We start from the raw sequence: 12,878 nt of genomic DNA, 5'->3' as shown, positions 1-12,878 counted from the left end.
AAGGAGTCATTCTGGCATCAACTTCAATCATTAAAATGAGGATCAAAGGATGTCATCCCAGATTAGCACGATCCAACATCATGCAAATTTCAAATGTAGCAATTTCCATTAGACAACATGAAAATCATACTTTCCAATTTTCCACTGCTGGGAGTTGGATTTTGCCAATTCGAAAATGTATTTGAAACATCATTGCTCATGAAAGGGATATGGGGAGAAGGCAGGAACGGGGTACTGATTGTGAATGATCAGCCATGATCACATTGAATGGCGGTGCTGGCTCAAAGGGCCGAATGGCCTACTCCTGCACCTATTGTCTATTGAAACAATAGTAAAAAATATGAGAATAGTAACTAATATCAGAATAGTTGCTAAAGTGACTACTTATCAATACTTATTCTTATAATGAATGGAATTTAAGCATAAATTGTTGCAGCTCTTTAACCGCGTGGACTCTATAAATAAAAGTCAAGAAAGGCAAAATTAAGATACAAAATGCTGGTGTAAATCAACGGGTCAGCCAGCATTTTTTTGGAAAAAATGGATAGGTGATGTTTCGGGTTGGGACCCTTCTTCAGACTGATTGTAGTGGGGGTAGAGAACTGGAAGCGAGGAAGAAAAACAGGACAGATCGGGCGGGGCTGATAACAGTTGGAAGTTCCCTGATAGGCTGATTGTTGGCTAGAGACAGTGTGAGCCCAAGCGGGATACATCACTGCGAACTGTACAACTATTTAATGAAGTTTGAGTGATGGAAGAGGGAGGTATTTGCAGAAGTTGTTGAAGACAAATGTAATACATTGTCTGTAGGGGGTGGTATTACTGATCAATATTCTTCAAATTTCATGTACATTTTCAAATTTCATGTAAACTTTCAGGCTGCCATTAAAGATTTTTTGACGTGTTTGACTTTCCCAGGAATATGAACTTCCGATGGAAACCAGTGTGGTCCATAATGAATCCATAATTAAATTATTGATTTCTTCTAATCAAATCGTCTAATGTGGGTTTGAGGCTCTGGATATATGAGAAGTCAATTTCTATCGTAAAATTAATACTCAACCATAAAGAACCTGTGAAGTTCGAATAACCAACACATTCTCCCTGTGACCGCATGGGTTTCCTCCGGGTGCTTCGGTTTCCTCCCATATCTCAAAGATGTGCCATGTTTGTAGGTCAACAGGTTTTTATAAATTGTCCTAATGTTCAGGGAGTAGATAAGTGAGATAACAGAACAAGTGTAAATGGATGATCAATGGTCGGTGTGTACTCAAAGGGTCAAAATGCCTGTTCCCATGCTGTATCTCTAAACTAAACTATTAATTCCTTTGCAAAATTTGAAGATGAATTCAAATGGTTGTAGACAATTGAACCTAGTATTGCTAAAGTGTTGACAGTGTTAATTTGATAAATTTATAACTTATTTTTGTATCAATCATAAAACGCATTTTGGCATTTTCTCAAAATAATAGCCTTAAATTACACCGGTATCAATAAATGGAATACATAAAATGTTTCTCGGGGATATACTTTTTCGGGAAACACTGAAAGAAAATAAGTTCCCAGGCCAGGACCAACCCTGTTCTGGAAATGTTTTTAGTTCAGAAGATTGACCCAAGCCAATTTCCTTACATTTTTCATTCTTGACAGAGACTAGAGTTCAGTATGTGTTCGCACAAAAAAAAATGGTGACTGCTAAGGTGACAGTGCTGAAGAAACAATATTGTACACTCAACATAGTGAATTTTATAGAAACAAGAAATTGCAGATACTGATGAAGGTCAGTCCAAAGAAGGGTCTCGACCGAAAACGTCACCTATCCAAGTTCTCCAGGGATACTGCCTGACCTGCTGAGTTACTCCAGCACTTTGCGTCTACAGTGAATTTTATCCTGCATACCTCTATGACTGCCTATTTACATAGAAAACTAAATTATTGCAGTGTACAAAAAGGAATTGAAAAAACTAATGGAATGTTGTACTTTAAGCTTAAAAAAATTGGAATACTGAAGTAACAAAGTCATCTTTCCATTAATTGTAGCACTGTTTAATGATCACCTGAAGTACTTATTCAGGCTTTACCCTGAACCTAGATATGTTAGCTGGCAGACGATGCATAATTTACTAGAATGCTACCAGGTCTTAAAGGTTTAAATTAGATTGGATGAATTTGAAATTAATTTTCTTGTGTCCAGATGGTAATTTAGTAAAGATCTTAAAAATTATAGCAGAATTTGATAGATACAGATATACAATTTCCCCTACCTTGCAAATCCAGTCAAAATCATAATCTCTAAATTAAGTTCATTTTGGAATTGAATTTAGAAGCATCTCTCCTCACAATGGATAGTATAAATCAAGAATTTTAACCCCCCCAAAATGTTGCCTTAATTGACTTCTTTGGAATGAAATTATTAGACTGTTACATAATGACATCAACTAATATGAGCAAAGGTAAGAAAATGGAGCTCAGGTGCAGATGACCCAACTTAAAAGACAACAATGTTTGACAGGAAATTAATTCTACTTTGCCTAAATTATGTCCTGGTGAAGTGCTATTGACACTTCAAAGACCAAAATATTATGTTTTTTCTAATTGAAGCAAACAAGGCATTTATACTAAAGAGTCCACATAGGCAGGAAAAAAAAGTGATTTTTAAGTACTGGTAATCCCATAGATTTCAATAAGCAAGTTTGAACAAGAAAGTTAGGACATACAATGCAAATTTCACCTCAGGATACCATTGAATTTTGCATTATACATTGATCCTTTAATCGATAAAAGCATTTGGTATTAAAGCATTCCTCAACGGATGTAAAAATAAATTTATTGTATCATTTTATTACAAGACAAATACCAAGAAGAATTAGGAAAACAAGCTGTGAAAAATGCTGCAAGGGATAACAAATCGGAAAGGACTGTTGTAAAACTTCACTCCTGCACACTGCAGTGCTAATAACTTATAAATCATTTATATTGTTTCCATACAGGAGCATTAAAAAGCACTGAAGGAAAAAAAAGTCAAATTCAAAATCTGTCTAGCAAGATTTACTAAGTAATGAATGCTGTAATGAATTTTGAAGCAATATCTTTTTTTTCCACCATCTAGAAATAATTTTCAGTTTAAAATACAAGAATTAATAAATTTCCCATGAAAGGTTGTTGTCAAAATAAAATCACGGAGGTAATACTTAAAATAGGATTGGGTCTCTGACAATTTAGAAAATCTTCACCTCACCTATCATAATGAAATGCAGTGCTTTTTAAAAAATGTTTTACATTAAAATGGTCAAAGTAAAGACTTAAAACAAATCAAACAATAATTCGTTGATATAAGCGACAGAAAATGTTCCATAAACATTGATAGTTCACAGCAATTTTGTACCAAGCCTGAAATCCAGGAAGAATGAACACGTTTTTTTTTTGCTGCATTTCCTGATGGTACCTCAAAATGCCGTGAATTAAGTCCAATACAAGCCATCTTCCAAAATTAGCCTGAAAATTATCTTCCAAGATAAAAATAAAGATAGTCTTTTCATTGTTCCTTTCTCTCTTGCCACAAATAAAGCAACAATGATTTTTCTTCAATTATCTTGCACAATGTGTGACATCTTTCTCACCCAAAAAGGTTTCAGGATTTTTAAATAATAAAATGCAGGTTTGATATTGAACTATTGAACTTTTGTAGTCATTTTCAAAACAAACTTTGAGAGCAATCAATGTTTAGTACTGACATTGAGACCTTTTTATTTTGAAGCCAGCATGTTTCATGGCACCTGACTGTCCACTAATCCAAGATGATGAAAGGATAAAAGTTCCTTTTATGCAACCTCAGGATATCAGACAGCACTTACGATTAATTAATTATGTACAAAATGACAGTTCCTGCATTACAGGCGGTGCTGTAATAAAATTGCATTAAAAAGAAACAAGGTTAAATAATCATATGAAAAGTTAATGTTTTCTTTTGTAGAGTGGAGGAACTACACCTGCAGACGTTCTGCTTTTCAAATGATGCTACGCTATTTATTTCTACTTTCACCGGAACTGGAAGGCAAAGCTTTAGTTAAAAATCACATCTGAAAGACAGGATCTTAAGTACTACTTCACCTCCCCAAATTATGCAAAAAACAATCCATTTCTATGCACTGCAAAGAAATGATAGAACAACATGGATTCATTTGCAGAGCTCAGAAGCAGATCAAAACTGGCTCAGTGGTAATTTTAAAATAAAAGCTGCTCGTCAAAATGTCCAACTTGATGATCTCAGCATGACAATAAGGCTGGAGAAGTATTGAGCGCCTGATCTCTTAAATATACTGTGTAGGAAAACTTAGGATTAATTCAATCTAAAGATTTGTCAGAGCACAGGGGATCCTATCCATTATGTTCTGAAGGTCATTAATGGATTATGTCATCCTTCCTCATAAGAGAGATAAAATGCTCATAAATCTTTAACAATTGAATTCAAATTCAGTCGTGATTCTAGCTGGGATCAATAAATAATCCCATCACTCACCATGAAAGCCCCACTAACAAGACGACTTCCAATTTAGTAAGAGTGAAAAAATTCTTGTACTTTTAGCCAAAACATCCCCCCTTTCATCTCAGTGTAGCTGAACTGCAAGGCATTTGAAAATACACACCTGGGAAACAAAACAAAACTAACTCCATCTGGTTACTGTGCTCAAGTTAGTGCCTAATATTTACTTCAAACATTTAAACAAATGAAAGTATAAAACAGAAACAGTTCACAGACAAACATGTTCAGGGAGCTTCTAATATTGCCATAGTGCAATTGAACACCATGAACCACTGTAGGCAATAAAAGAAATGCAGTGGCACTAGATCTCCATGACAACACATTTAAAGCACGGAGAGTTTAGCAAAGAAATGACTGATTCTTATATTTTCATGTTGAATTGGATGGACACATGTCGTGAAGAATTGTACCCCTGAGGAGTTCAGATGCACAAGGTTTCAATGCCCACATACCGCTCAATTATGTTAATCCAAATATTAATCATATTAACTACTTCTTTCTTGAGTGACTCTACTACAAACTTATTTGACATGGTTGCTTTAGGGCAACAAGATAGAAAGTTAACATACCACAACGGCATAAACCGACATCTAAAATATTAGAGAATTAAGAGCCAAGTTTGTTTAATTATTTTATGCATCGGCAACAGAACAAAGAAATTCTTACTTGCTACAGATTTACCGGCCCATTAATGCAATAATGCACAGATCAAGATACATTAATCAGTAATACAATAAATTAATATTCAGTAATGCCAGACCACAATAGTGCAGAATCATAGTACAAAGTGCAACCAACACACAGTCCATAGTAGATCATAAGGTAAGGTTGTGTTTAGTGTTGTGCAGTATTCAAGAGCCTGATGTCTGCTTGGTAGAAGGTTTCCTTCAACATGGAAGTCACTGTTCTCAGGCTATTGCACATTGTTCCCAATGGCAATAGTGAGATTAGAGCATGGGCAGAGTGGTGTGGCTCTTTGTTTATATTAGCTGTCTTCTTGAGATAGCATCTCCTGTAAATCCATTTGATGGTGGTGAGGACAGGATCCAGGTGGATGGACTGGGCAATGCAGCCTCTTTTGTTCCTGGGTGTTTGAGTTACCAAACTAGGCCGTGATACAACCAGTTAGAATGCTCTCTACTGTACACTTGCAGAAGTTTGAGAGAGTATTCAGTGACACGCCAATGCTCTTCAAAGGAAGTTGTTGAGGTTTCTTTGTGTTTGCATCTATTTGTTGGGCGCGGGACAGATCTTCAAAGATATACACGCCTGGGAATTTGAAGCTTTACAGTTATTGTGTAGATGAAGACAGATTCATGGGTTCTTGATTCTCCCTTCCTGAAATTAACAATCTGCTCCTTGGTCTTGATAACCGAGAGCAAAGTTCTAGCCAGTCATGCAGTTTTTAAGAACATGGCCAGGTGCACCGGGGCCGGATGCTTTCCGGGGGTTCAATCTTGTGAAGGATTCAATCTCAGTGAGATTGTATTAGGGGTATGGGGCCTGAGAAAACACATCAATATTCTCCCTTTCTAAGTGAGCATAGTAAGCATTGAGCTCATCATGGCAGGGGGGGGGGGGGTGATACATTGCTTGACCCTGTAGGAAGTAATGGCGTGCAAGACCTGCCAGAGCTGCCCAATATTCATCTGTCCCTCCAGTTCGGATCAAAGGTGTCTCTCTGCATTCTCGATGGCTTTATTGAGGTTGTACCTCAACTTCTTATATGACCCTGTATCCCAGACCTGAATCCCCAGTCCGATATTTGGTCCCAAGTAGATTGCGGACCTTCTAGTTCATCCAAGGCTTCTGGTTAGCGAACACTCACATGGTTTTGTGGGAACACACGCCGCCACACATTTCCTTATTAAGTTTGTCACAACCATTGCATGCTTTTTCAGGTCCGTTGACAAAACCTTGTACATCGGCCAGTCACCAAGCAGTTGCAAAGTTGCTCTTCTGTCTCCCCCGATCAGCTCTTTAAAATGTTGTACTCCAGTCACTGCTTATATCCAGGAAGAAGCAGCACAGACAGATGGCAGGGATAAGCTGTGCCTCCGTGAAACAGAGTACACAGCATTCGCTGATGTCCCTTTGGCAATGCTGTCTTGCCCTTACGATCCTGAGAAATACAATTAGGAAAAATCCTTTTGCCCTCTCGCCTGCTCTGACATCTAAAATTATAGTGGCTGCTCCGGTACTTGATCCTGTTCTCCTGCCCCAGTTATTTTCAAGAACGCTAAGATGGCCGAGAATGCAGGGGAGGGGGTTTAAACCCCGGTGCCTCATTCACACATGCCCTGACAACCAAATTTCTGGGCACAGTAGATGTCTCCCCAGAAAAACCCACGGTGATATGGTGCTTTTAAAACAATCTTCAATTATTTGGGAGTTATTTTGTATTCTCTATTTCACTGTAACAATTAAATTCCAGACTTTCCATTCACTTTTATCATATTTAGTTCTCCCTAAATCTGCACCTTTCTGACAACTCTGTTCTCAGTATCTCTCAAGTCTTGGTCTGTTCCATATCTAGGTATTGTACTGCTTCTTCATAATGCTCACTGTTCCATAACTGATGATTTAGGCCTGAGAAGTGGAAACATTTCCTCCATGCAAAAAAATATAAATCTTTGAGGCATGTGGAGGCTCAGTCATTAGGTGTATTGAGAATTGAGACATATTGATCTGTGAATCAGCAGACACTGGAATAGGACTGGACTATAGGATCCAGTACAGGAGCAATCGGAAGAGCAGCTAATATAATCAAAGAATTGCCTCACCTAGGTCATTCCTTCTTCTACCCATTCCCATCAGGAAAAGACACAGAAGCTTTAACACATGCATCACCAGACTCAAGAACAGCTTCTTCCCCTCAGTTATCAGGCTTTTGAACAATCTTCCCATAAGCTGGGGTACTGTCCAATATTGCTGGGGTACTGTCCAATACCTAATCTCTAGACCTTTTATGCTATAATGATAAGACCTATATTCTGCACTCTGTATATTCCCCTTTGCTCTATCTATTGTATTTGAGTTTCGCTTGATTGTATTTATGCAAAATATTATCTGATTTGATTGGACAGCATAGAGTTGTTCGCCGTATGTATAGGATAGGGGCATTGAGTGTAAGAGTCATGAAGTGATGCAGGTTCATGGGACTTTGGTTAGGCTATATTTGGGGTATTGTGTGCAGATCTGGTCTCATTACAAGAAGGATGTGGAGGCTTTCAAAATGATGGAGACAGAATAATGCGTGGTAGTTGCTGCACCTTGATTAAATTCTGCACCATGTTTTCAGTTGTGCACCAAATTCATGGGAGTAATTGTGGAGAAGCAAATTATTTAACTGCACTTACAATCCATTTCAAAGGATGAAATAGCAAGGGCAAAAAAATCACAAGTCTGAAAGATGCACTAATTAATGCTGAAAGAGGGCCTCATCTAAGAGACAAACGTAATCATTCCCTGAATTGTGGGCATACTTCTTCAATCTACGCTTATGGTTTGGTTAAAGCAGATTTTGCCTCATTATTTTCAAGTACAGGCACTTCCAGGCAGAGACTGATTTGCAACTGAAAGTCTCTGAAGTCAATTAAATTACACAAACTTGTGCGAGCAACAAAAAGGCACATACGCCACAAAAAAATGTTCTTTTGTATTCAAGCGTATTTGTGCTGGAATTGTGCTACCAATGCAACCTTCGGTCTGAATATATTTGTTATTCCTTAAAAGACAGTCATCTATTTTTTTTAATTTATTAATATCTTTCTACATTCTCATGGAGCCTTTTTCTGCTTAATTACAAGTTTCTATTTAGCATCAGAAGTAGATTTTGAGATTGGACCTCCCAATCTTGAATCCAAATTGTTCATGTAACTTCTGAGCGACAGTGGTCCCAGAGTCAAGCCTGGGGCAAATCTACTTCCCAGTCAAACAGTTGGCATAAGCTTTGGCAGATCTCTGAAAAATCTTACAATAATCCTATTTAGGATCAACATGCATTTAACCGAGTTTATATTTAGTCTTCATTGTATACAAGTATTTTTTTTTAAAGTAGAGAATGATTTTGCATGTAATAGCACAATCTCCTATTGTACAAATGATTATTTTTTCCAAATTCTATGGTCCAATCTATATATAAACATAGCACAAAAAGTAAGGAAATTTGTGTTTGGTAGATTATTTCTTTGTTGTAACAATGCTTCTTGGCAATAAATCTTATACCGTTGGAAAGCCTGTTTATTTCCCTTTTAAATGGTGCCACATTTGTAAGGAACATGCATTTGTGGGATGAGCAGCAGAGCTGAGTATATGGGTTGCGCCCATGAAAAATTTGCCAAATCTTCTCTGCCAATGCCAAACAGCTTATTCTGCCATTGACTCTTGTTCGGTGTTGTTTGGTGGATTGGATGATTGAAGTCTGAAGAAACAAGACATATTGGCAATTTAACAATTTATTCATTTAATAAACAGGAGCCACAGTAGCGTGTGGAAGAACCATACACAGCCATAACAGCCTGGCACCTCCTCCTCATGCTGGTCACCAGCCTGGTCACACACTGTTGTGGGATGGCATCCCATTCTTGTCAGCACCTGGGGGTACCAGAAGCTTAAAACAAGAGTCAATAGCAACAGCAGAATAAGCTGTTTGGCATTGGCAGAGAAGATTTGGCAAATTTTTCATGGGCGCAACCCATATACTCAGCTCTGCTGCTCATCCCACAAATGCATGTTCCTTACAAATGTGGCACCATTTAAAAGGGAAATAAACAGGCTTTCCAACGGTATAAGATTTATTGCCAAGAAGCATTGTTACAACAAAGAAATAATCTACCAAACACAAATTTCCTTACTTTTTGTGCTATGTTTATATTACTAAACCTCTCATCTTGTTTGTCCCATTTGTGCATTTCCTGTTTGTGCGTTTGTTGTACGTTTCTTGTACGCACTCCGTTTGTTTACGTGTGGTTTTCACCCATTTAGCGCAACAATTTTAGGACCACTTTACTCACCATTGTCCTTTCATCCAAGTTTCATTCAAATTGCTCTTATATTTTTAAAGTTAGAGAGATTTTAAAGTTTAAAAATTACCTTATTAAACCGATTGCATGCCATGTTCAATGTGTAACGTCACAATGGGACCTGCCCGAGTGACGGTCAATGAGGGGGGGGGGTCCATGATCACCGCTGGTGGCGGCACCCGCCAGAGTGACGGGAATTTAGATTTTTAAAAACTTTTAGCTTAAAGAATTGATATGATACTTACGTAAGATGGCTGTCAGATCCGCGCAAGCGCAGAACAAACAGGTCCGCGCCTGCGCAGTTGCGGCCCGTTGATCTAATACTTACGTAAGATGGCCGCCAGATCCGCACATGCGCAGAACGCAACGGGTCCGCGCCTGCACAGTTGATGTTGAGGAGTGATGTGGGGGTGGGGGGGAGGGGAGTGGGTGGAGGGGGGAGCGGGGGGGGAGGGTAGGGGGAGTGGGGGGAAGGGAAGGGGAGGGCTATTGGGAGAGGGGAGGATGCTAGAACAATGCAGGAGAGCTTTCGGCGGGGTTGAGGGGGGGAAGGAGTGGGTGAGGGGGAGGAGGTGGGGATAAGGGGGGTTGAGGGGGGATGAAGTGGGTGAGTGGGGTGGGAGAGGGGAGGGTGCTAGACCGATGCAGGAGAGGCTTTGGATGCACGGCCCGCTCTGGCTGCAGCGCTGGCGGCACGGGGCCGAGGTGAGTGGCTCCCTCTCCCCTTCCCTGTCCCCCATCGCCCGCCCACAGCCCCGGGGGACACTCCCCGCCCAGCAACAGGTTTGGTCAGTTGGAGAGGGTTGCCAGGCACACAGGGTCGTCAGTTGGGGGAGGGTTGTCCCAGGAGAGGCCCGCAGGAGAGATTTGGACCCAATGGGACAACCTCAGTCTAGTTAATCATTATAACTGTCATTGTAAATTCATGCCAATATTTAGACAGATATCATCATGCATTAGTGCCAATATTTAGATAGATTTCTGTGTTGACTGCAAATTTGTTTAACATTAAGCAAACTCATTTCTATTTGGTGCCTCATTGGCTGAACTCGCATATTAGTGCAAATTGTTTGAGATTAACATGGCAGTCCACTAAACTTTGCTTGCCAAACTTGTAAATCCTCCTGATTACTTCACTATTTTTAAGAGACAATTAAATCAAATTACACAAGTATTGCTTTTACAGGTTAGTTAACATTCATTTATGGTTAAGGAGGTCAAAATGATAAACGAGGCTTGGAGCTTTTGAGAAATCAAAACACTGCTTGAATAAAATCTGAAGTAAAAATATTAAAACACTGGAAATATTCAGCAAGGTAGCATCTGTGTTAAGTTAAAGGGTTACCCACTCATTCTGAAGATGCTCATTTTTTCTCTCATAGTAACTGATAGTAGGGCAAGGTCACTTGGTCTCTTAAGTCTACTTCACTATTCTGATCTGATTACATCTCAATTATCTTCAAACCTGCACAATAACTTGTCAACCCCTGACAAGAGGTTGTCTTGGGGTTGACAAGTTGAAAAGTTACCTTTCTCATCTTAACTATATTGAAAGACTCTTTCTTTGTCCTTTAAGCAGGAAGGTGCAAAGACTCATTAGCCTCGGAGTAAAACTGTGATGATTCCTTAATGAAACTGTGATGCCTTCATCGAGATACTTTACAAAAGGAAACACCCTGCCCTGTCAAGGCCTCTCAAGATCTTGTGTCTCCATCAGGTCCCTCTCAGCCTTATGAACTGCAAAGGATACAAGCCTAATTTATCATTAGACAACCCTCCAACTCCAAGTGTTGATCCAGCAAACCTTCTATGAACTGATTTCAATTAATTTACCTCCTTGCTTAAATGAGGAGACCAACACAGCACCTGCTATTTCCAGCATTTTTTTATTCTTTAGGTTAGTTTAGTTTAGAGATACAGCGTGGAAACAGGCTCATCGAGTCAGTGCCGATGAACAATCACACATACACTAGTTCTATCCTACACACTAGGGACAATTTACAGAAGCCAATAAACCTAAAACCTGCACGTCTTTGAAATGTGGGAGAAAACCGGGGCACCCGGAGAAAACCCACACGGTCACAGTGAGAACGTACAAGCTCCATACAGACAGCATCTGTAGTCAGAATCTAACCTGGTCTCTGGCACTGTAAGGCAGCAATTCTACCACTGGACCGTTGTGCCGGTCTTCTATTTGATTTTCCACACATGCAGATGTTTGTGTTATATAAAATAGGCTTACAGACGCACCTCAAAAAACCCCACCGATATTTAAGTAAAAGCACAAATAATTTTGTTAAGATTCTTCAGGAACATAGGAGGGACTTTGAAAAATGATGTCTTTCAAGGAACCTGGCAAGAACCATGATCGCATGTCCAGATTGTTTTTGTAAAATTTATCTTCAGCAGCTGCTGTCCAAATTAATAGACTCCAATTATACGTCAATGCATGAACAGATGGACAATGAAGAAGGGTCTCAACCCAAAATATCAACTATTCCTTTTCTCCAGAGATGCTGACTGATCCACTGAGTTACTCCAGCATTTTGTGTATATCTTCAATGCAAGTTATAACACTGGAGAAGGCTTAAAAATAACACGTGGGGTGAAGGAAATAATCTACTTTTCACTGACATTCACTGCAGAAATGTCATTTGTTGCAATGATTATTGAAATTAACTTAGTGCAAGCCCTGAAATGGCTATTTGCATCTTGTCTGTGGCATTGTATTCAATTCAAATTTAAGTAGATCTGAAAATTAAATAGACTGATAATACAAAAGATAGAAGACAAAAAGATGGAGTAACTCAGCGGGTCAGACAGCATTTCTGGAGAAAAGGAACTGGTGGCATTTCAGGTCGAGTCTGAAGAAGGGCTTCGACCCGAAACATCACCTATTCCTTTTCTCCAGAGATGCTGTCTGACCCGTTGAGTTACTCTAGCTTTTTGTGACTATCCTCGGTTTAAACCAGCATCTGCAGTTCCTTTCAACACAGACTGATAATACATGTCCTTATGAACAGGGTGCTGTAGATTCCATTATCTCAGAAATGAATGAAATGGGGATTTTACTTTTCACTGATAAAGTCATGACTTTCAATAGCTTATGCATATGGCCTCGAGGCAACAACACACAATGACTAATGTCACAACAACAGAGGGAGTGCAAAAACAGTTGAGGGAGACACTCACTGAATAAAAGAAAATCTGAGAATTAATTTGGAGAATCAAGGTCAAAAATGTGTCATTTTGACGAGGTCATATTATATTGAGCCTTAGTGCAAAACAGCAATGAAGAAATAATTATTATC

General features: G+C 39.1%; 1 protein-coding gene across 7 annotated transcripts in view; it reads right to left on the bottom strand.

The window, feature by feature from the left end:
* The window catches only part of ptprk (protein tyrosine phosphatase receptor type K), a 503,565-nt gene that overhangs the window by 220,977 nt on the left and 269,710 nt on the right, over positions 1-12,878 (bottom strand). The gene's annotated exons all lie outside the window — the stretch shown is intronic.

This window comes from Rhinoraja longicauda, chromosome 5 (assembly GCF_053455715.1).
Source record: "Rhinoraja longicauda isolate Sanriku21f chromosome 5, sRhiLon1.1, whole genome shotgun sequence".
NCBI lineage: Eukaryota > Metazoa > Chordata > Chondrichthyes > Rajiformes > Arhynchobatidae > Rhinoraja > Rhinoraja longicauda.
This window is presented reverse-complemented; position numbering and strand designations above follow the sequence as displayed.